Here is a 22,621-nt window from a genome sequence, read left to right on the forward strand (position 1 = left end):
TCAAAAATATGCATGTGTATTGAAATGTGTATTGAAATATGTAAGGAAAAGTACCTATGAAAAACTCTGACCTATATTTATAAAGTAAACAAGGTTCAAGGCTTTAACCATAAATTTCCAGGATGAATTGCATCATGAAGAATATCAGGTTTTGCCTATTTCATAGCAACAGAGACACCAGAATCACAGAATGGTTAAGGTTGGAAGGGATCTCTAGACATCATCTAGTCTAACCTCCCTGCGCAAGCAGGGACACCTAGAACATGTGGAACAGGGTGGCATCCAGGCGATGCTGAAAGATCTCCAGAGAAGAAGACTCCACAAACTCTCTGGGCAGCCCCTCTCCAGTGCTCGGTTACCCTCACAGGAAAGAAGTTCTTCCTAATATGTAGATTAAACTTCCTATGTTTCAACTTACACCCGTTTCCCCTTGTCCTGTCACCAATCACCACGGAGAAGAGCCTGGCCCCATCCTCCCTACAATCACCCCTCAAGTATATGTTGATCAAATCTCCTCTCAGTCTTCTCTTCGTGAGGCTAAGCAGGCCCAGCATGCTTAGTCTGTCCTCATAAGATAGATGCTCCAGTCCCTTAACCATCTTCGTGGCCCTACGCTGGACCCTCTTTAGAAGCTCAATATCCTTCCTCTGGTGGGGAGCCCAGAACTGCATCCAATGCTCCAGGTGCGGCCTCACCAGAGCTGAGGAGAGGGGCAGGATCCCCTCCCTCCACCTGCTGGTGACGCTCCTCCTGATGCAGGCCAGGATCCCCTTGTCATTCTTGGCCAAGGGGGCACATTGCTGACTCGTGTTTAATCTGTTGTCAACCAGGACTCCCAAATCCCTCTCCGTGGAGCTGCTTTCCGGCAGGTCACCGCCTAAACTGTACTGGTGTCTGGGATTATTCCTCACTAGGTGCAGGACCCTGCACTTGTGGTTGTTGAACCTCATGAGGTTCCTCTCTGCCCACCTCTCCAACCTGTCTCTCTGAATGGCAGCACAGCCCTCTGGAGTGTCAGCCACTCCTCCCAGTTTGGTGTCATCTGCAAACTTGCTGAGGGTGCACTCTGTCCCATCCTCCAAGTCATTGATGAACAAGCTGAAGATCAACCAGGCCCAGTACTGACCCCTGCAGAATACCTCTGGCCACAGGCCTCCAACTAGATTCAGCCCCATTTATCACCACCCACTGGGTTCTGCCATTCAGCCAGTCCTCAATCCACCTTACTGGTCGCTCGTCCAGTCGACACTTCCTAAGCTTTCCTATGAGGATGTTATGGACTGTATCAAAAGCCTTGCTGAAGTCAAGGTCAACATCCACAGCTCTCCCATTGTCCACCCAGCCAGTCACCTCATCATAGAAGGCTAGCAGGTTCGTCAAACATGACTTTTCCTTCATGAATCCACACTGACTACCCCTGATTACCTTCTTTTCCTTGACATACCTAGAGACGGTCTCTATGATGAACTGCTCCACCACCTTTCCAGGGACAGAGGTGAGGCTGACCGGCCTGTAGTTTCCTGGGTCCTCCCTCTTGCCCTTTTTGAAGATTGCAGTGACACTGGTTTCTTCCAGTCCTCTGGTACCTCCCCCACTCTTCATGACCTCTCAAAGATGATGGAGAGCGGCTGAGCAATAACCCCTGTCAGTTCCCTCAACATTCATGGGTGCATCCCATCTGGGCCCATAGATTTATGAGTGCCCAGTCTGCCTAAAAAGTCCCTAACTCAATCCTCCTCGACCAACGGAAAGTCCTCCTCTCTCCTGGTTCTCTCACTTGTCTCTGGGCTCCGTAGTTCATGGGAACTAGCCTTAGCAGTAAAGACAGAAGCAAAGAAGGCATTTAGTAACTCTGCCTTCTCTGCATCCTCCACCACCAAGGCACCCTTGCCATTCAGCAGCAGACCAGCACTTTCCCTAGTCTTCCTCTTGCTGTTGATGTATTTGTAGAAGCCCTTCCTGTTGCCTCTGACATCTCTTGCTAACTATAATTCCAAACGGGCCTTGACCTTCCTCGTTGCATCCTGAATTCTCTGACAATGTTCCTATATCTTCCCATGTGCTCTGGCCCTTCTTTCACCTTACATACATGCTTTTTTCTCATAAAGTTTACCCTACAGCTCCTTGCCCATGCACGCAGGTCTCCTGTCCTGCCTTGCTCAACTTCTTTTTTATAAAAATGCATCGATCCTGCGCTTGGAGAAAGTGGTGTTTCAATATTGTCCAGTCCTCCTGGACCATCTTTTACGGTGGTAATGAAATTCTATTGTTAATCTCAGTGGATTTCATTTTATAGATTAGCTATTGATACATGAGCCATCTAATGATGTTCTGTGCAATACCTGCTAGTCAGTCATTTCATTTTACAGCCCCAAAATCAAGAATTTGTAAGACTACATAGCATACTCCAATATTTCTCCTCAATTTCTTAAAGCTATACATAATTTTTAAAAAGCTCTTCTCACTTTTCAAAAGTATTAGCAAAACTTTTGCCTGTACATCTTATCCATGATTCAGAAACTCTCAATAGTATTATTCTGCTTGCAATTTCATTTATAAAACTTTATACTTTAGGCTATAAATAATGTTACATATCAAATTGAAATATAGTATTTAATAGTACCTCAACAATCTCTGGTCAGATTGGATGAGACCTTTAAAACAGGAAAACACATGCACATATATTCTTTCTTTGTATCTCCCTGAAGATAGAGTTTATAGATCTTCACGGTAGTTCAGCACTACAGTTTACAGGGGTTTATAGTGCTTTCAAAATCTCATAAAATAAACTTTCCAGATAATAAAACTAATATTTTATTATAGCATTTATTATTTTCTTTTTCTCCATATAATTTTTTCAGTTGGCTATAAGGAGACTTTTAATATATGATTGGCCATCCATGTGAGAGACACTTGGTGAGGACAACAAGTATCATCTGGTGACTTATGTTTCCTGTTCCTAACTGCAGCAAGATAAAAGCAGTCTGGTAACATGCTTTTGTTGGTTCGTCTGGAAATGGAGAAAGCCATAAGTTTCTCAAATTGTATATTCCTTGGAGTGCCAAGGCAAGCTCGTTGCTGCAATACAGTTCCTAGTGCTTTAGTCAATATTTTCTCAACTAATAGAAACTTGTTGAACAGCATAGAACTTATTCTTAGAGAAATTTTCTTTGCTCATCAGCTTAATTTTTCCCTTGCTTGTTAATAAATCATTACTCAGTAGTCTGCACCTAGAAGATCCCCTGCACTATCCGCTCTGCCTCTAAATATCTCAGGCTCATATTCATAGCAACCATTAGTCTCCAGTTGGCTGAGCTAAATGTGCCCTGTATCTTGGACCTCTCTACATGATTTACTGACTTAGAACCTCCAAGACTTTTAATTAATCACTTGCTGCTTTGCTCTGAAATCTTCCTGTGTGGCTGACACTTGTGCAGTCCTGGCAGTCACCTCTTCCTGTTCTGGAGCTTAGGTGACCAAATCATTCTTTTCATCTGAAGTAGTAGAGAAGGCCCCATTGTCAGGAGACTTCTTTGGATGGAAAGGTGACAAAGGGAGATTTTTTTTCTTGGTCTATATACCCTAAGCCTCCACAGAGAAAGTCTCAGAGTATAACTGAATTTCCCCTGGAGTTTTACAACTGATTATGTGTGTCATGTCTACTTTGACGAATTAGTAACAGATTCACAACTTGCTTTGCAATTCATGCTTTCAAAAACTACAGGTAAGACTCATTTTAAATACACCCTTTCAGCCTAAGATAGCCCTGAAATACAACTGTGTAATGCTCCAAAGAGCATGTTGCTCCCAGAGGCTGGAAGCAAAGCAAAACATACTTCTGTTTTACCCAGTTAGGTAATAACATGTGATGATAATGACCTCTGCTCTTGCAAATCCCTCCTATATCTACAGGAAACAAGGGAATACTGTCAGCTGGAATTACTGTTTGCAGCAGAAATCTTGCATGGTCAGTCATACTTTAGGAGCCCCGAAGGTAGTATCTGATGCATGACTAACATGATTTGACAGGCACAACTGTACTCTTAAAGCTTATTTAGAAGTTGTTTGGCTATAAAACCAATTAAGAAATGTGTAGGCATTAAAATGTATGAAAATTGATAGACTATTTTTATACTATACTGTGATACCAGTACACTAACAAATTTTTTCATGATCAATGACACAAGAACGACCATTTTTTTTTACCATTTGAAACAACACGGTCTGGGAGCCTATCTTATCTGCCTTTTCTTGTCTTAATGCTTGGGATGTAACACTCAGTCTGACTGAAAAACAGCTGACTCAGAGTCACAGTTCTTCCCTTACCTTGGGTGAATAGGAAGAGGTGGCAGAAGCCTTAAAAATAAGCAGAGCAAGCAGAAAGGAGTGCCTGGCCTCACAAACACTAAGATGTCCCTGGTGAAGAAGCTAGGTAGAGTTGGAGAAGGGTGGAAGGCCACTGACAGCTGAGACTGTGCAGGGGAGGGACACCACAGCTCTGCTCCCTTAAATCTCCGCCTCAAGAAGCATAAAGTTCATTTTCAGAGACATTTTAAAACACTTTGAGAGACATTTTTCTTCTCTCAGAGGAATTTTGAATCTTCTCCTCTGCATTTTCTTCTTTGAATGACAGTTCACTTCAGAAATGAATGAACTTGAGAAAGTTCAGCAAGGCTTTATCTTGTTTTAGTGTACATTCAACACAAGAGGGATTTGCTTCCCTAAATGTTTAGATGTAAGTGACTTTTAACATGAGAAATGACCTATTTCACAGGACTTGTTTGAAAAATTGTACTGCCTTTCTTTTCTTACTATTCCTTTGTTAGAAATATTGCTAAAATTACATCCCAATACTTTTCAAGTGACTGAGGATTTATTTTGGCAATTTTACACCATCAATGCACGGATTTCAGCCTTGTTGACACCTATTAACAGGGCAAAACATCACTACATATTTTTGGATGTACCTCACAGTTTACTTTCTTACTATAGAAGAGCAATAGAAATACTGCTTTATTCTCCATAGGTTGAATGCTGGAGTTCAATTTTTGGGTTGAGTGTCAATCTTGTGAGATGTTTAGTGTTACATTTCTGCTCAAAATGTTTGGGATAGGAACAGTTCATCTGCATATATGAGTTTCAGGTTGCAAAACATGCGCCCTAAAATATCATATTGTAACAAAATCCAGGTTAAAAAAAAAAAAAAAAGAGAGAGAAATCTTATTTGGATCTTGAGACTAAAATTTTGGTCTTTTCAAACTCAAAAGAAATCACTTTCTGAAGAGTCTCTGAGTTGTTCTGTTGAAAATATTATAACATGCGTTTGCATTATGATGTTGTTTGAATGGAGAGTTTCCTGTACTTTTCCATCAATAAATATGTGGAGTCTGCCTTTCCCCTCTTACAAGCAGCAGACTTTTTCTTTACCCCTACAAGAAACTCTGCCAATAGTAGTGAATTATGTAATATACACATATGTATATATACATACATTTTATATGTATATGCACAAATAAAATGTGGTTGTGGGCTCTAATTTGAACAAATAGTTACATTAAATTTGACATACACTGTGTTCTCATATACGAAATAAGGTGCTTTTCTTTGGGTGGGATCTTACTGACACTATTTACTCAGTGACTGAACATGTTTCAAACTACCAAGGAATTACCCATGTAGATTTAGGGTTATTTATTGCCTTGCGGGATACCTAGCATGTAGAAAGTGTGATTAAATGTGACAATGTGAGAGTTCATGAATCCAAAGCAAATAGAAGAACACGAAAATTCTGTTATATAAGAGAAAAAGCTATCTCGGTAACCCAGTGGACCTGTGACCCCACACTTAGCACTTTTTTTTTTTTTTTTGGAAATGTGGAAATTAATTGAAATTCTGAAATATGCAGACATTCACCTCAACATCAGGATACAGCAATACTCCTTTAAAGAGAGAGAAAAATTTTACACAGTCTTCTAATTTTAACAGCTGTATCATTAACAGCTGTTAATTATTTTTGAGGAAAAACTGTCAATTCAAACTGTATGTCAAAAGTCTACAAAAAGAAACTTTAAATGCTATTTAAGACTCTTTGTATATTTGTCACACACTCACATACACACACACACACACAAATATGTGAATTGCTTTCTCAACACTGGCCTGGTTGTATGACTTGCATGTCAAATGTTTTCCTCATTTGGTTTGAGGGACCACAGTGACTGTGGATATCACTCTTTTCAGAAATGAGATGGCTTATCTAACTAGCATGCTTTCTTCTTACAGCATGAGCTTACAGATGAGCTGCGGCTCACAGTCTGACTGAAGAACATCCAGTGGTTCCACTGAGACTGACGATTTTTAAGACAAGATGAACTTCACAGAGCCTATTGCTATTTTGACAAGTTCACTATATCTCCCAAGGTGGTCATTTCTGAACAATAAAATGGTTTATCAGCTACTGGTATTTGATAAGGCGTGTTTGTGATCAAAGATGAAAAGAATGAAGGAGTGTGCAAGGGAAATAAAAACCCTATGAAAGGTGCTTATCTTCTTTTGATAACTGCCAACTGTATAACTGGTTAGCACACAAGGCTTTTGACTCCTTTGCTCTTCAGGTCTCTGCACCAACCCCCATGATCAGGATCTCGTGTTTCAGTCTGGGTAATGCAGATGATGGCAGTTAAAGGTAGGACATTTCCTAAGCAGCCGGCAACAAGTGCTGCAGATGATGCTGACCGCCGCTTTGGCCCACAGCATAGCACTTTTAGATTAAATTAAAAGCAATAGGGAGAGCAATAGTCAGGACTCAGGGTGGATTTTACAGATTTATGAAGTCAAAGGTATTTTCTCTAACAACACAGGTTTTGCTGCAATGGCTCAGCTTACTGCAATGATTTTCTTGCCCAGAATAACTTCAGGAAGAAACCTGACCCTACACACAGGAGACATGAGCACAGATCTGCCATGATGGGTTTTACTTGACTCTGGGGAAATAACAATATTAATTTAATTCACATGTTTTTGGAAACATTCCCAGAAGGTAGTACAGTCGCAAGTAATTACCTAACTTGCTAATTAGCAAAAAACAGCAGAACACAAAAATGTGTTCCTCATTTCATTATGGTCCAAATTAGCCTGCAAAAAAGGTCATGCAAAAACTTAAACTTTATACGCTGGCACATAAAAGGTATTCCAACTCATTTTCATCTCCTAAAATTTTAAAACACTAAAATGTGCTTGTCTTGGAGGTTTTTTTTGCCTTTTTTAAACTGCTACATGCTAAATTGCACCTAAACATGGCTTAATGGGTCCATGAGCTGAAAACTATGTGCTTAGCTCAACACCTCTTCCTAGGAGATGCAAACTCATCTACTAGAAGTAATGAATTTTAACTTCTGGCAGTTGAGCCAGAAGTCATGAAAAAGATTTGCATGGCTTACATATATAATGCATTACATATATAATATGTACATAATATGACATACATTAGCTGCAGAAGGCTCCACGAGCTTTCACCAGCTTCCACCAGCTTCAAAAATAGGGATAAATGTTGACACTCCTATTTTCTGTCAGTCAGTTGCTCTTCAGTGTAACTAACTGCCGAACGAGGAATGCAGTCTACAGTTCCAGCAATTTTCCCAATATTTTTAAACAAATTGCAACTGGTATTGTTGCATAGTGACCGCTACAAGAAGTCAACGCTTCCCGGAGAATAACAGCCCAGTGGGTATGGCCCTGGGAATTCACCATTACAACCCTAGGCTTCACCATTGCATCAACAGCAGAATAGAAGGACTAAGGAAAAAGGCATAAGAAGTATTATAGGACACAGCTTCTTACATTTTTTCACCTGAAAGTTCATATGCTCTGTGAGATTTTCAGATTATGAGAGCAGATGTGAGCTTCACAAAACTTAAAAACAAATAAATTTGCCATCATCAGTGTCTAGCTATAAAGGCTTGAGGCTGCAAAGGACTTGACAGCCTCCACCTACAATAAAGTAAATGTTAAAGGTTATAATAATATAGCCTACACTTTTCATGCTATTTTTGGCTATAACGATGTGGCAATCACACTTAACTACACAGTTATTCTTCCCAATATATGAACACGAATGTTATGAACAAGTTGATTTTTTTCCTAAAGAGTGGCAAATGGAAAAGTTCTCTAGTTTTGCAGTTGTTTATGTTAACCAGATTGGTTCAATTTAAAATTGTTTTCACAGAGAGGCATAGCACTCTCTGCTACTTTGAAAATAACAACACTTAAGTAAGTGCTTTGCTCCAGACTGATGGGAATAGGGATGCATACAGGGTCTGTAACTGAATTAATCAGCTGTTGGATTATTCCTGAAACGGATGGGAAAAAAAGCTCACCACCCATAAAGCCTTTCAAAATATAATCAGGTAGAATTTGTAATCCAGGTGTGGGACTTTTAAAGAGCTCATAATAATATGGATAATGTAGGATGAAAAAAAAGGCTGGCTTACAATGAGCTGTAATTATATTTCAAAACATTCTGATATACATGCCATACTGTATTTTGTAGAAGCATTACTCGCAGCAAACACCCTGATACCACACTTTCCAGAAGCAGGATGAAAATTGCTGGTAGTTGGCCTGTAGTGAATTTTCGTTCAAGTCACACTATTGAAGTGTGGAAGTGAGTGAACTATATATAATAAAGTAAAATGTGGCATCAACTTTTGCTTTTTCCTTTAAAGAACAATAAATGCCTTTGTTTCACTGATATTAATATTTGCTTCTAAAAACATACAAATACTTTGCAGGTATTTGGTAGATATTGAAGGACTGGAAAAGTACATTTGCTTATTTTCAAGTGCTATCTTTCACATAAGAGATATCTACAATAGTATGTCTTGATTGATTAAATATTGTTTTTTAAAAAACCCGAGGACAGTTTACTATTCTGCCATTAGAAATTCATAATCTACACAATAAAGATGAAGGGCCAAAAAATGGTCTAAAACTACAGACTGTGACTGTGCTATACAATAATTTTATATGGTCCTGTAGACAAAAGAAAATGGGATTAATTTTATTCTAATTTATGAAAAGTGTATTTTTCCAGATGTTTGCATAATAAGTATGTGAAATGCCCAAAGAGAAGAAACATAAACAACGAACAAACTTCAACACTTGACTGTAAGATGACAGTGTTCTATTCCCAGTACAGTTTTATTTTATGCCTATCATTCTACATTTTTTTTTTCAAAATGAAAATAAACACAAAATTATAAAAGAAATTTCTCAAAAAATGAAGCACTTTACAGAATTTACAGTACAATGGATTCAACACATACACACGTACATACGACTCTCAATAAAAGGCAGATTGAGGTCAGTACATGGCCCTGAGAAATAACCTAAAATAAATCCTGACACAGAGGATACATGAAGGGTGACTGTAAGATGCAAAACATACTCACTAGTAAACAGAATAGCCTTTGTCTAATAATGTGGGTAAGGAATGCACAGCTTATTTTGGTGTCAATTCCAATTTACAAGTCTGTGATTTTTAGCATGCCCGACTCCCTTTTCAGACTCACTCCTTTGCTAGCTTTGACTTCTTTCTTTGTGCAGCATCTTTTTGTTTTCTTTCTTGCAACCTTGACAAAATACAGCACAACTGTTCTTTCTCCCTCATTTTGTGGAGCACGTATTGTTCTGACACTGGTATCTTGCCTTCTTCCTTAGTATTGACAGTTGGTATATCTTATCCACAATCACTAATTCAACTATTAATAATATTACAGTAGACTTTTAAGATTTCAATAGAGAAAACAAGATAATTTGTCGCACATTTCTGCAGATGTTCTCCATCAAAGACATGATGAATTAGTAATTACTACATAGTCATTGTACTGAGGAAAGGAATATAGATATAGATATATAGATATAGTATAAGTATATATGCACATATATATATATATATATGTACACTTATGGATGCCAAGAATACCAAATTAAGAAATGGTGTCTTCTGTATCAGAAATGGTACAACCACTAAAAGAGATTGGACTAGCTTCTACGCCTTACATATTCAAGACATAGGACTAAAATATATCTTACAATGATGCTATCACTCAGACATTGGCAGTGTCAATCTATATCCTGTCACCTTTTATGAAAGAATTCTAAAGATTTTTAAAAATAAAAAGATAATTGAAGAGGTTTATTGTCTTTGAAAATTTGGTGAGTAAACCTATTTTTTCTCTCTAAAAGTGTTAAGGAGGTCCTCAGATTTATATAGAGAAGTAGAAAAAATATTTTTTATCCTAAATGATTCATCTCAAATCAGCAAAAATAATAAAAGCAGTTCTGCAGACTACAGAAATATGGATACTAAACAGGAATTTTGATGAAAGGGTATCTTGCTTATGGCCATTGATGTCCTGTCCACGTGAAAGGAAATAATAATTTATAAGTTGCATCTTTCATATACACAGCACTCAATGGATATAGGAAATCATTCAATATGTGAGAAAAAATACTGCTTATATCTGCGGGACCCTGGTGATTGCATCCAGTAAATCAGAAATTTACATCAAAATAAGGCCCCATTAGCTACACATTTTCAAGCTGTCTAACAGACAGGTGGCAACTCCCCTTTTAAAAAACTATGCTTAGAATATTTGACTACAAGCACATATCATGTGGCTGAAGTCTGGATTGTTTTCTCTTCCTGAAGCTCCTTCGGATACCTAATATTCACCGCTTCCCCGGCACAGAAGCAGTTGGGCTTGAGTGAAGTGTAATTGTGTCTTTGAAAACTAAATCAGGAGATTTGCTAACCCGGATTTAGCATCTAAATGAAAGTCACACTTCAAACGGGCCCAGCTGCCTTTGAGGTGCTGGAGAGCACACTCTTCCTGCCTGAAGTTCATTAGCCTGCGACACTGCTACCAACTGAATACTACATCTGTCTCATTATCCCCAAGCAAATTAAACACAGACTTTCAAGACAGTACATACATAATGACTTTGAGCTTTCCTGTTCAGGAAACTTCAGCTTAGGTTTGGAAACCACAGCTTTCACCACATATTCTCCAAGAATCATAAAAAAGAGAGAGAAAATATAATTTACCTTTCTAAGGTAAACGTTTAGTGAAATACAAGCCTCACAATATTCAATAAGACATTCATGCAAACTATTAAATCACATTCATGCAAACTATTAAATCAATCCTTTCACCAATTATGTTTTAATCTCATGACCTCATTGCTTCATGGTTTAGACTATATTTTAACCTTTCTTTCTCATTCTGAATTTATGGTGGTTAACTAAGAACATGGAAAGAAGTTTCTTGTTAGTATAGTGTTAAGATTTGTATTTCTGAAACACAGCCTATTCCCTGAGGTTCCAAAATAATAATGATTAAAAAGCTAGCTGAAGTGTGCAAGGGTGCATTTTAAATATGTATATTTCCCCTAGGTATGTTCCTTTACAGGATATTTCCAAAAACAAGACTCTTGTAAAAATGACAAATATCCAAAGACAACCACTACAAACACAACAGAAATGCAAACAGCTGTTTCTGAATATGCTCTTAATTGAGAGCTGTGGTGAAATGCATTAGTTCTACAACCTCATAAGTCTTCCTAAATTTGTTTCTTTAACTGTTTTGCTAACTTGCAATATTGTTAAATGAGACAGCATTCTATCTTTCTTAAATTGGATGTTCAAACTTCTGTCAGCAAACACAAGGCAGAAACCACAATATGAAGTTAGACATGCTAAAATCTAGGGTCCTCTGGCAGCTCACAGCCCTCCTAAATGGTTTGGATATATTCTCCTTCTTTTACACTTGTGCCCCTCTTCCTGCAGGTATAAAGAAATCAAACTGAATGAAAAAAAACTCAAAGAATTTGACTTCTAAAATGTCAGTCTCTATGACTGAAGCAACCTGACCCATCATTTTTTGATGTCATCTCATAAGAACTACAGTTAGATTGTGTGAGTTGCCTGTGAGCTTTCCTCTATCTCCAGCTGAGTTGACCAACTGTGGTTTAGGATATAGCATAAAAAAAATGGAATATATACCTTTCAGTAGATATCTAGACTAGCGTTTCCTTATTGGCATTGTTTAATAAAGTCTGTGGGGAGGAGGTTGAAGATGTGGCATTTCCAGGCATCAGGAATCAACCAGAAGATGACCCAAGAGATTACTGTGACAGGCCAACACCTTCAGCCCAGTCGCTTGCGAAAACTAACCAAGAAGTGGCTGTGCAGCCAGTCTCTGGATCCACCTTCAGCTCTCTCCCAGGTACTGGAGCTGTCCCACAGACAGTCTGCAGGGAGCCTGACAGGCAAGATCCCTGACTGTGTGTGAAGAAACTTAATGGATTACAAAGCTAATAGTACAGTATGCTCTGAGCATATTGGTGTAGCATGGGCAGTGGACCCCGTGGGTGACTGCATCTGAACAATCAACTCTTCCCATCGGGATGGGTAGAAAGTCTGAAAGCAGACACATGTACTCCCCTACACCTGAAAATCATCTTAGAGGATAGTTGCCTGCACGGTATTTAGTGATATACTTAACAGCACATACTAATTTATTCAAAGTCTTGATGATAATTATGCAGGCAGACATCTATTTTGGTACTACTTGAATGGAAAAAAATCAGTACAAATACGGAACTGAAGGTGGCACCTCAAGGCATCTCCTTTTGCTCTTGTCTTCTGACTCAAAATTGCTTTTCAATGAACTGCAAAGCTGTGTGTTTATCTAAAAATCTAATTTCCAGCCTGTAGTTATTCATTTTTTTTATTACCCGCCCTGTAAATAAACCATTGAGCTACAATATAATCTGATATAATATCTTAAAGCGAAAAATGTATGATTGTAATTTAATAATATATACATTAATAGACCGATATATTTTAATGCAGAAGAGAGCAAAAAGAGATTTGAGAGGCACAGTTCTGTCTTTAAATTTTTAGAGTTAGTTTTCAACTGCATTGAGTAGCCAAAAATAGCAAGTGACAACATTTCAGCGCTCAGCATCAGTTTGAGAACTTTCAGGAAAAAAAAAAAAAAGAAAAAAAAAGCCCAAATATTGCAATTTAATGAAAAGCCTTTCACAAAAGGAAAAAAATAAAATATGAAAACTGAACTAGGTCACTTTGCAAAATTAAAAGGGATAAGAACAGCATTCCTGTTTTTTTGCATTATATGCACATAAACATACCAAGCCTGTATCTGTTGAAACAGAAATACTTGAAAAAATTCTGCCCCTCTTACCATGTTGAGCTTTACATAAAGTTATATGCTCTATTCTGCCTCAGGACACCTATTCAATTTGATTTGCCCTTTTTTCTACAAATTATGTTGATATTTAAATAACTTTGCTTGTTATTAGATAAATATAAAACTGTATGATCATATATGCATTCAATATTTACTAGATCTAGAAACAACAAATCATTTACATAACAAATTATACATACAATTTTTTAGGTATAAATAAGAGTTATTCAGCTTTATCCTCTAATGGTCTTTTCTGTAATAACTGCATAGTTTTTCATAGACTTTTTTTAAAACATTCAAAAAACAATCTTTGTTTTGTGTTCAGAAATTAACTATATAGTAAGCAGGATTCACATTTCCAGTGTACAGCGGATTTCAGTATCATACTAATGTTTGTCTATTCATGAAATTGGCCTATCATGACTTCTAAATTCCAGAGGAGTTGATCAGAAAGGTGAATTTGAAAAACTTCTCTTTTATTATCTAACTGTGGCCAAAGCTCTCCTTTGTACTTGTTAAGAAAAGAGGTAGAGGCACCTGCAAACTGCTTGATCTTTTTTTGTTTGCTTTTGTTCTCCTGAGAATATTTGCTAAGTTTGCTACACCACTTATTCAGAAAACTCAGCAGTTGGAAATTCAATAGCTCTTGTGAATTTCTTCACTTCTTAGAAACCAATTTTATAAAGGCATGGATGGAGAATGTGTTGGGGCTCTACTGAAAGGGCAGTCCATGTGGCCACATCATGGATATGGAATCCCAAAGCATCTCAATAAAAACTACTGCTCTGAGGGAGTCTAAGTGTACACATTTCCAGGAGTCTCTACTGCAGTGTCAAGCCTCTATAGAGTAATAACATAGGAATGAGTCAGACACGAAGCTTTTTACATGAATTGAATTTCTTTCCATATGAAACACGTTTCTATGGTAGCAGTCATGTCAGAAATGATTCCCCATGGCTTAATAGAGCTAGGCAGCAATGCCTCTAGCACCCGCTGCACTATTTTCAATCAAGTAAAAACCCATGCTAGATCCAGATGACAGATGCACACCATCAGCCCTGTCATCTAACAGACTTCTTAAAATGGCAAGGCTAACCAAGCCTGTAAGTCACCCTAGTGCTGGAAATCTCGCCAAAGCAGATCCCCAAAGTGCCTTAATATTTTGGCATCTCTTAGTTTCAAGAGTCTTCTGAATCTTGATGCTTCTTAAATCCTGTGGGTACATTCTTCATCAGGGATGGGGTTATCTGTTCATGGGATTGTCTATCCTGACTTAGAAGTCTGATTTCAGATGGCTTCTCTCCATCAGGCTTAAAAGTCTAAGCCAATAAACTTATTTTCAAGGGAAAAACATCAATTAAACTATCGTAAAATCATAAAGAGAGCCGGCACTTTCATCTCTACTGAAAATATTATTAGTAAACCTTAGTACATTATTACATACATACAGCATTTTGGAAATGTTACCATCATTAGTGTAATACTTAAAATCACCTTCTCACTAAAGTCAAAGATACTCAACAGAGTCCCTGGCAGGCACAATGAAAGTAACTTATGTTTTCCTTCGCTCATTACGATACAAATTTCCTACACACAACAGAACAATTTTATATTGAATCACTATCATTAATTTGTACTACCAATACACTGAGAAACTCTGCATGAAGGCCTAGTGTTTCATTATATCGTATGGTATGACAGCACAGAATAACATTGTTTCTCTCCAAATCTAAGGATCAAAAAAAAAAAGGGCAATGAATTGCTAGGGACAGGTCAAAGACAATGTGACAACATGACAGGGAATTGACTTTGGCTACATACTGCATAATCAATTTTCTTGATAAACCACCAGAAACAAGAAAAGATAGACATCACACCACCTGGGCTGACAAACAAATAGCAATCCCTGGAATTGTGTATGATCCATTGCGCATCCAGGAGCACTTAAACCCACATGAATCTGTATTGCATGTAAGCGTTCTCAATGCTTTTATCACTGATTCCCCTTTTAGAGGGCCAGGACCTTGCTACCTTTTGGCATAAGCTGTTTTTTCAGTTGAAACTCATTCCCGTTTCCTTTCTCATCTTTACGTAGAAACAATACCATGAGTTTAAACAGAACATATGTATTGCTGTTTTTGCTGATTCACAATATTGCTCCTGATTCCTGATTCACTTCTTTTCAGTAAAATGATTGGTCCTGAAACCTCATTAAATTGTAAGCAGGAAAGCAAACAACAGAAGAATGGTAGAGACCTGTAGGGTAATTTAAATGTATGGATATTAGAACTAAAATATGAAAGCAATAGCTAATGGTGTTAGAAGTGAAAAAAAAATTCTTAAAAGATTCTTAGAATAAGAAATTTAACAAGAAGGAAGTAATCTTAAGATTTCGGTAATCTTTTACAATGGAATGATACAACACTTGATTAAAAGAAAATGTGTGCACTAGTTGAAATAATACTGCACAAAAATAGTAGTGAAGAACATATAAAACCTACATTATTAAAGGAATATGGGCTTTCTGAGAGGCAAGAGAATTAACAAATGACTATTTGTGTCGATGAAGACCAGGCAACAGCAGTACATTCTTCTACAGCCCACCAAAGCTCCACGGAAGCTTGATTTCAAGGGTAGAGGCAAAATGAGAGTCTGGATAAACCTACGCTGTCTCTACTCCCATAGCCGGCAACATAGAACGGCTGCTGCCAAATTGCTCAGCGGTTTCCTATCCCTGGCTCCCGCCAGCTCCCAAACCTAACGCGGGGATTGCTCTGGGTGAGAGCCAGCTGGCTTGGGAATAATTTGTTTTGAGACCCTTTTAACAGTTCCCTGCTATGGACGATCAAGCTCCAGGCTGCACGGAATATTCCGTTGTGCAACTGTAGCTTAAAGTCAAGGGTATCCTTCACTACTGTAGTAGCCTGGCGCCATGGAAAAATAATCTGCAGTTGGATTTAGGTCTAAAAGTGTCTTGCAGAGGCATCCTTCCCATGACTTTCTCTCCCTGACTGCGCAGGGAGGGTCTCCCTGACCCTCTTCACTCTCCTGTTGGTCTTCATTTGCAGTCAGTGGTTTTGCTCAGGCCAAACAGAGAGCATGTGTAAGAGGAGGGAAGCGACATTTCCTATGCTTGCCTCAGCAAGCAGCATGATCTTGCAGGATGTGGCACACAGAGATATAATCAGAAGGAGACCTTAATCTTCAATGTAAGTCCCGAGAGAAAAATAAAAACACAGTTCACCAGGGTGGTCACATCTTCAAAAATCAATATTCCCTGGGATCTGTCTTTCTTCCTCAGACACACTAGTAAATGAATAACCATAGAAATGTCTCGACTTTGTCATGTGAGAAGAGGGGAGACCTATTGCTCTTTAAGGGGAGACCAGGAAGTGGGCAGGTTGATATGCCTTTTATGATATATTTGGAAGATTTATGACTAGCTAAATGATAAAGATATGAATCATATATCTACAGTCCCCATAAGGGAGTTAGAATACAAAGCAGTCCCTGAAAACCTGTCTCCTTACCCTGCAGGGCTTGTTTTCTTGACAGAAGAAACAAGAGCGGTTGCATGTGGAACTGCCCAAGAACACGCCACCTGGATGGATGGATGGATGGATGGATGGATGGATGGATGGATGGATGGTTCTGGAGCTGGAACTCCTTTGCTTTTATGTTTGAGCAATAAGTCTGTGTCTGCTGACTGACTTATGAATTGACTCATTATCATTTCCAGTCTTTTCCTATCTTTTGAGGAAAGAAAATGATCTAACATGGAGGAACTGTGACTGTAAAATTCAGTTTGACACAGAATATGTCATATAGCCACATTATATATCTCAGTTTAGAAGTACTAAACAAGTTGTGATTTCTTACTCCTATTCTTACTCTTCACCTGCCTTGGATTTGGATTCTGAGTTGAAATAGTATAAAAGTGTGTTATAAAAATAGTGAAAGACTATTGGCGTGACAACATAGCCTGGTGTCAGACTTGGAAGCTCCCTTCCACCTACAGTACATGTCACTTATGACAAATTGTATTATTTTAAATAGCTATATCACATATTGATTAACTTACTTAATAGTAAAGAATACTTCTCCAGAACCTTGTGAGAAGACCATGTTTAGGCAATAGTTATCAATCAAAATTGATCCGAGATTGCTCATAAAGATAAATATTGATCTTTATGTAACATTTTGAAATCAATTGAGCTGAAAAAAGGTGGTTAATTCTTTATTACTTTTCATCTTTTTGCATAAGATATATGTGATCCTATTTATGGAATAAATATTTTGAAATGTGAGGTATTAGGAAATTTGAGAATGATATTTGAAAAACAAAACTAATTTAAACACGGTAATGTTTCCTAATAAAATTTCAATAATTATAATTGCCTAAAAAGGCTGAAAATAAATAGAAACATAAGATCCTTTTTGCATGATTGTAGGAACAAAGGAACTTACCAGTGTAAGCTAGATCCTACAGTAAGGCTTCTTTTTAAAAAAAATCTGTGCTTGAATAATTTTTTATTCTTATATTTTCCCTTCCAAATCCCATGAACTTCAAGAGAAGGCACATAAATAGCTCAGGAAATAAGTTATTAGGAATTTACTAGGGAATACCAGTATCCCAGTCCATGCTACACATCTATTTGTGCACTCACACTTCAAAGTATCTTCAGTTTTCCAGCAGATGCTTTTGCAATCCCATCATGCAGCCATTCATAACAAATCTATCATTATTCAAAAACAATATTTGCTAATTCCAGAAATGATGACAAAATTAATAGAATTTTCTTAATGGTTTTGTGATCTTCAAGTAGATCATAACACTTTACAAAAGACATAGTCTTGTCTTACTTAAAGCCAAAATACCAAAATACCAAAACCATCACCACCATTACAGCAAGTAAATACCTGTATATAGATTTTGCCTGTGCTATCTGCTCAAGTCGAACAAGTACATTCTAGAAGTAAGTTGGCACTTAAAAAAATACCAATAACACATGCTTGCTTCAGGGAATTTTCAATCTCAAAATATTTTGAGTATAAACCCAAAACTCATTGATTGATTCAGAATGCTAATGTCATGCTAACATTAATTTAGCTGTTATGCTAACAGTCATTTTATTATTAAAATAAGACTATATCTTCACAGATATGTTTAAAACTATTATCTTTACATAAAATTTGTTGTGATTTTTCACTATTCATTTTTCAGAATTGCATTCATACTACACCCAATAGAAATGGCAGACTAATCCATAGAATTATTAGAATCTGGAAATTCTAATTTAGAGAAGATTCTAGAGAATCATAGAATCCATAGAATCTAGAGATTAAGAAAACAAAGATCTGAAATGGTTTATTTTTTCCATCTGTATAAAGAACGCAACAAACTTAAAGAGTTTTCTCTTTAATCCTAAGTACAAGAATAATAAAGCCAAGCACTCAGTCAACGTGAGTCAAAATTAAGAAGTTATGGTAGTGAAACTTGTTTATCATTTATCTGAGGAATTATACCTACAAATAAAATATACATTTAAGAAAAAGGAAAAAAAAAAAAGAAGTAAATTTGTCTAGCAGAACTACTTTGTTTTTAGAATTTGCCATTAGTTTTCCTTGTTTGCCAATAGTTGCCTTGTTTCTCTCTCTTATCAGAGAATTTTAATACACTTCTTTGAAATAACTAAGAAATAAAAAGAGAAATATCTAGGACTAAAGGATGCCTTTTTAGGAACTATCTTCATAAGGCTCCTTTCTGCTCATTTGCCTTAAATATATGTTTCTTTTTGATCTTTCTGTTTCACTTTTAAATATTTCCCTTATTTCGAATAGTCTATTTCTTCACTATTTCCCTCTATAATTATGCCTTACTGTACTTTTACTATCTAAAATGCAAGATACAGAATAATGGAACAAGAAGCTAACGATTTGATATTGCTGGTTTATAGGATGTGTAAACAAAGGATAGACAAGAATAGATATATATTTTACATATATATAAATAATGAGCTATAAACAGATAACAAATTACAATCAGATAACAAATAACTGATGGATGATGAGCTTGTCTAAAGTATTTTTGTGTTTTCTTTTATTTACCTATCTTATAAATCATAACAACTTAATCGGAAAAAGAAAGGAGTCGCAAAACTTATTGAATCACTACCCAGGTAAGACTTCATAAACTTACTAGGTATGAATGAAAAAATCATTGGTGCAATTCAAAGGCCAGGGGAAATCCAAACTGTTAAGATCATAATCCTCTTTTGAATTTGTTGTAAATGTGAGCTATTTCACCCTGCAGCAGCATTAGAATGTTAATGTAACACTGCCGGGAGAGTTGCTCTTAATGAATTTATTTTAACTATCCATCATGATGACTCATGACTTCTCAGATGAAGAAAGTAAATGTACTGCATTTGAGATATATGGTTTAGAGTTGCAGTACAGACTTTTCCTTGTCATCTCCTTGGGAAACCAAAATCAGGTTTCTGTCCATTCATTACTGTAATATTTAATGATTACTGTATAAAGCATTTATGCATTTCCATGCCAATGACTTCCTTGAGGCACTGAGGAAATTCAAAACATAATCTTTGGTGCAAGCTTTTTCCTCTGCTCTGTCAATTGCAATATTGGTATGCTTTCCAATTATTTCTTACTCCAGCCTGCTGTAAGCACGAAACAAGTGCTTAAGTAACACTGACCTTTAAAATAATTTCTTCTATTTCTTAGGGCATGTTTCTTTCTTCTTAGCAAACAACTATTAGAAATTTAATAAAATAGAACTATTGGCTGGGGAAACATCTCATCACTCCCAATGCAATGGACATGTATGTATATGTAATTACAGTAAAAAAAGCTCTATTGGAAGAGTATAAGCATGTGGCAGCTTTACCAGGATTGTAGCTTTCTATAAAAGTGTCTCCTGCACACAAACCAGTTTTATATGATTCTTTTTTATTTCTTCCATTGGTTATCACTGTAACTTCTGAGAGGGCAACTCTGTCTCTCTTTTCTCTCACTCAGCTTCAGAATCTGAAAAAAACTTTCATATCAAAACAGAGGCATCTCCATGAAAAGTGCTGGCAGTGAGAGGAGGGGTCCCACGCTCATGCCACAGCCATGTCCCAGCAGCAAGAGACTCCTGCAACAGAGATGCCAGCCTGACAGTATTCTGTGATAACTAGTGTGGTGGATGGAGGGAGAAGAGTGGATTTCTTTACCTTGACTTCAGTAAGACTTTAAACAGTCTCCAGTAACATCTTCATTGACAAGGTGATGACATGCAGGCTAGGTAAGCTGGCCATGAAGTGGAATAAAAAGTGGCTGAACTGCTGGGCTAAGAAGGTTGTGATCAGTGCCATGAAGTTCAGCTGGATGCATGTTCACCATTGACACATTTTCCCAGTTACAGCAGGCCATCTCTTTCTACCTTAGGATTTAAGGCACTTGGCAAGGCTGGTGAGACAACAGCTCTGCCAGCTCACTGCCTCCCACGAGCTCTGGAGCAGAGGCAGGAACACTGAGCTACACAGGGCGATCTGCTGGCTCTGTGGTGGCAACTGCAAGATGAAAGTCAAGAGATTAGTCTCACTCTCAAAGTAAAAGACTTCATAGGCTATGTATTTGGACTGAGTACTAGCTAAACCTGCTTTCCTGATGTATCCTGAAGCAACAGGAAGGCCACGAAGCCCTGTTTTGATCACACAGAAAGAGGCTGGAGCTTTAGGAACTATTTACAAAACTCCTGAATCCTACAAAAGCTACAAGACAGCAGAAAGAGTTGAGCTGAGAAATTCTGGGAGCTTTTATAGCTCCCAGAAAAACGCTAGAGAGGGAATGAGAGATATCTCTAATTAAGAGCAAGCTGTTTATTTTAAGATTTCCTATTGTATTTTTGCATTTTTTGTGGATTTCTGGTGCTACTAATAAACAAAACCTTATGAGAAGGAGAGCTGACCTGATCTGGAGTTGCAGACCCAGGCCATCAATCTACGATTTTCGAACTAAATAAGATCTGTTCCTGCATTTAGGTATATTTAAGATTCAGTTGGTTTTAAGAGTGAAAATGTCTGCCATGGTCACAGTTAGTACACAGAAAATCTTCATTCACACACCTGCATGACAAATCCTGGCAGTATAAATACTGCAGTACAGTTTCACCACCCCTCATACTACCTGTACTACCTGACCTAGACAGTAGGTTTAAGCAAGGCCTTACTTTTCTGCTCTCCATGTGAAAACAGCTGCTGCCAACTGCCACAGAACAGGTTTTGCTTAATCACAGAGTAACAGAATGGCTGACGTTGGAAGGGACCGCTAGAAATCAACTAGACAAACCCCCCTCCCAGCCCCGCTCCTGCAGGGACACCTAGAGCACGTGGCACAGGGTGGCATCCAGGTGTGTTTGGAAGATCTCCAGGGAAGGAGACTCCACAGCCTCCCTGGGCAGCCTGTTCCAGGGCTCTGGCACCCTCACAGGAAAGAAGTTCTTCCTTACATGGAGGTGGAACTTCCTGTGTTTCAACTTGCACCCATTACCCCTCATCCTGTCATTCGCCACCACTGTGAAGTGTTTGGCCTCATCCTCTCTACATTCACCCCTAAGGTACTTATACATATTGATTAGAGCTCCTCTCAATCTTCACTAGGCTAACCAGGCCCAGCTCGCTTAGTCTTTCCTCATAAGATGAATGCTCCAGTCCCTAATCATCTTCGTGGCCCTACGCTGGACCCTCTCTAGAAGCTCCACATCCCTCTTGTACTGTGGAGCCCAGAACTGCACCCAATACTCCAGGTGCGGCCTCACCAGAGCTGAGCAGAGGGGCAGGATCCCCTCCCTCCACCTGCTGGCAACGCTCCTCCTGATGCAGGCCGGGATCCCATTGGCCTTCTTGGCCACGAGGGCACACTGCTGACTCAGGGTTAAGTTGTTGCCAACCAGGACTTCCAAATCCCTCTCCGTGGAGCTGCTTTCCAGCAGGTTGACCTCTAATGTGTACTGGTGTTTGGGGTTATTCCTCCCCAGGTGCAGGACCCTGCACTTGTCCTTGTTGAACCTCATGAGGTTCCTCTCTGCCCACCTCCATCCTGTCTAGGTCTCTCTGAATGGCAGCAGAGCCCTTGGGAGTGTCGGCCACTCCTCCCCGTTTGGTGTCATCAGCAAACTTGCTGAGGGTGCACTCTGTGCCCTTACCAAGTCATTGATGAGCAAGTTGAACTGCACTGGGCCCAGTACTGACCCCTGGGGGACACCACTGGCCCCAGGCCTCTGACTAGACTTAATATATCGGTGTCTAACGTGCATTTAGGCATATAAGAACTGATGTAAACCT

General features: G+C 38.3%; 1 protein-coding gene across 1 annotated transcript in view; it reads right to left on the reverse strand.

The window, feature by feature from the left end:
• The window catches only part of PPFIA2 (PPFI scaffold protein A2), a 285,048-nt gene that overhangs the window by 114,883 nt on the left and 147,544 nt on the right, over positions 1–22,621 (reverse strand). The gene's annotated exons all lie outside the window — the stretch shown is intronic.

The sequence above is a fragment of the Tinamus guttatus genome, unplaced genomic scaffold (genome assembly GCF_059628265.1).
Source record: "Tinamus guttatus ecotype Peru unplaced genomic scaffold, ASM5962826v1 Tinamus_guttatus_pri_ptg000399l, whole genome shotgun sequence".
NCBI classification, from domain to species: domain Eukaryota; kingdom Metazoa; phylum Chordata; class Aves; order Tinamiformes; family Tinamidae; genus Tinamus; species Tinamus guttatus.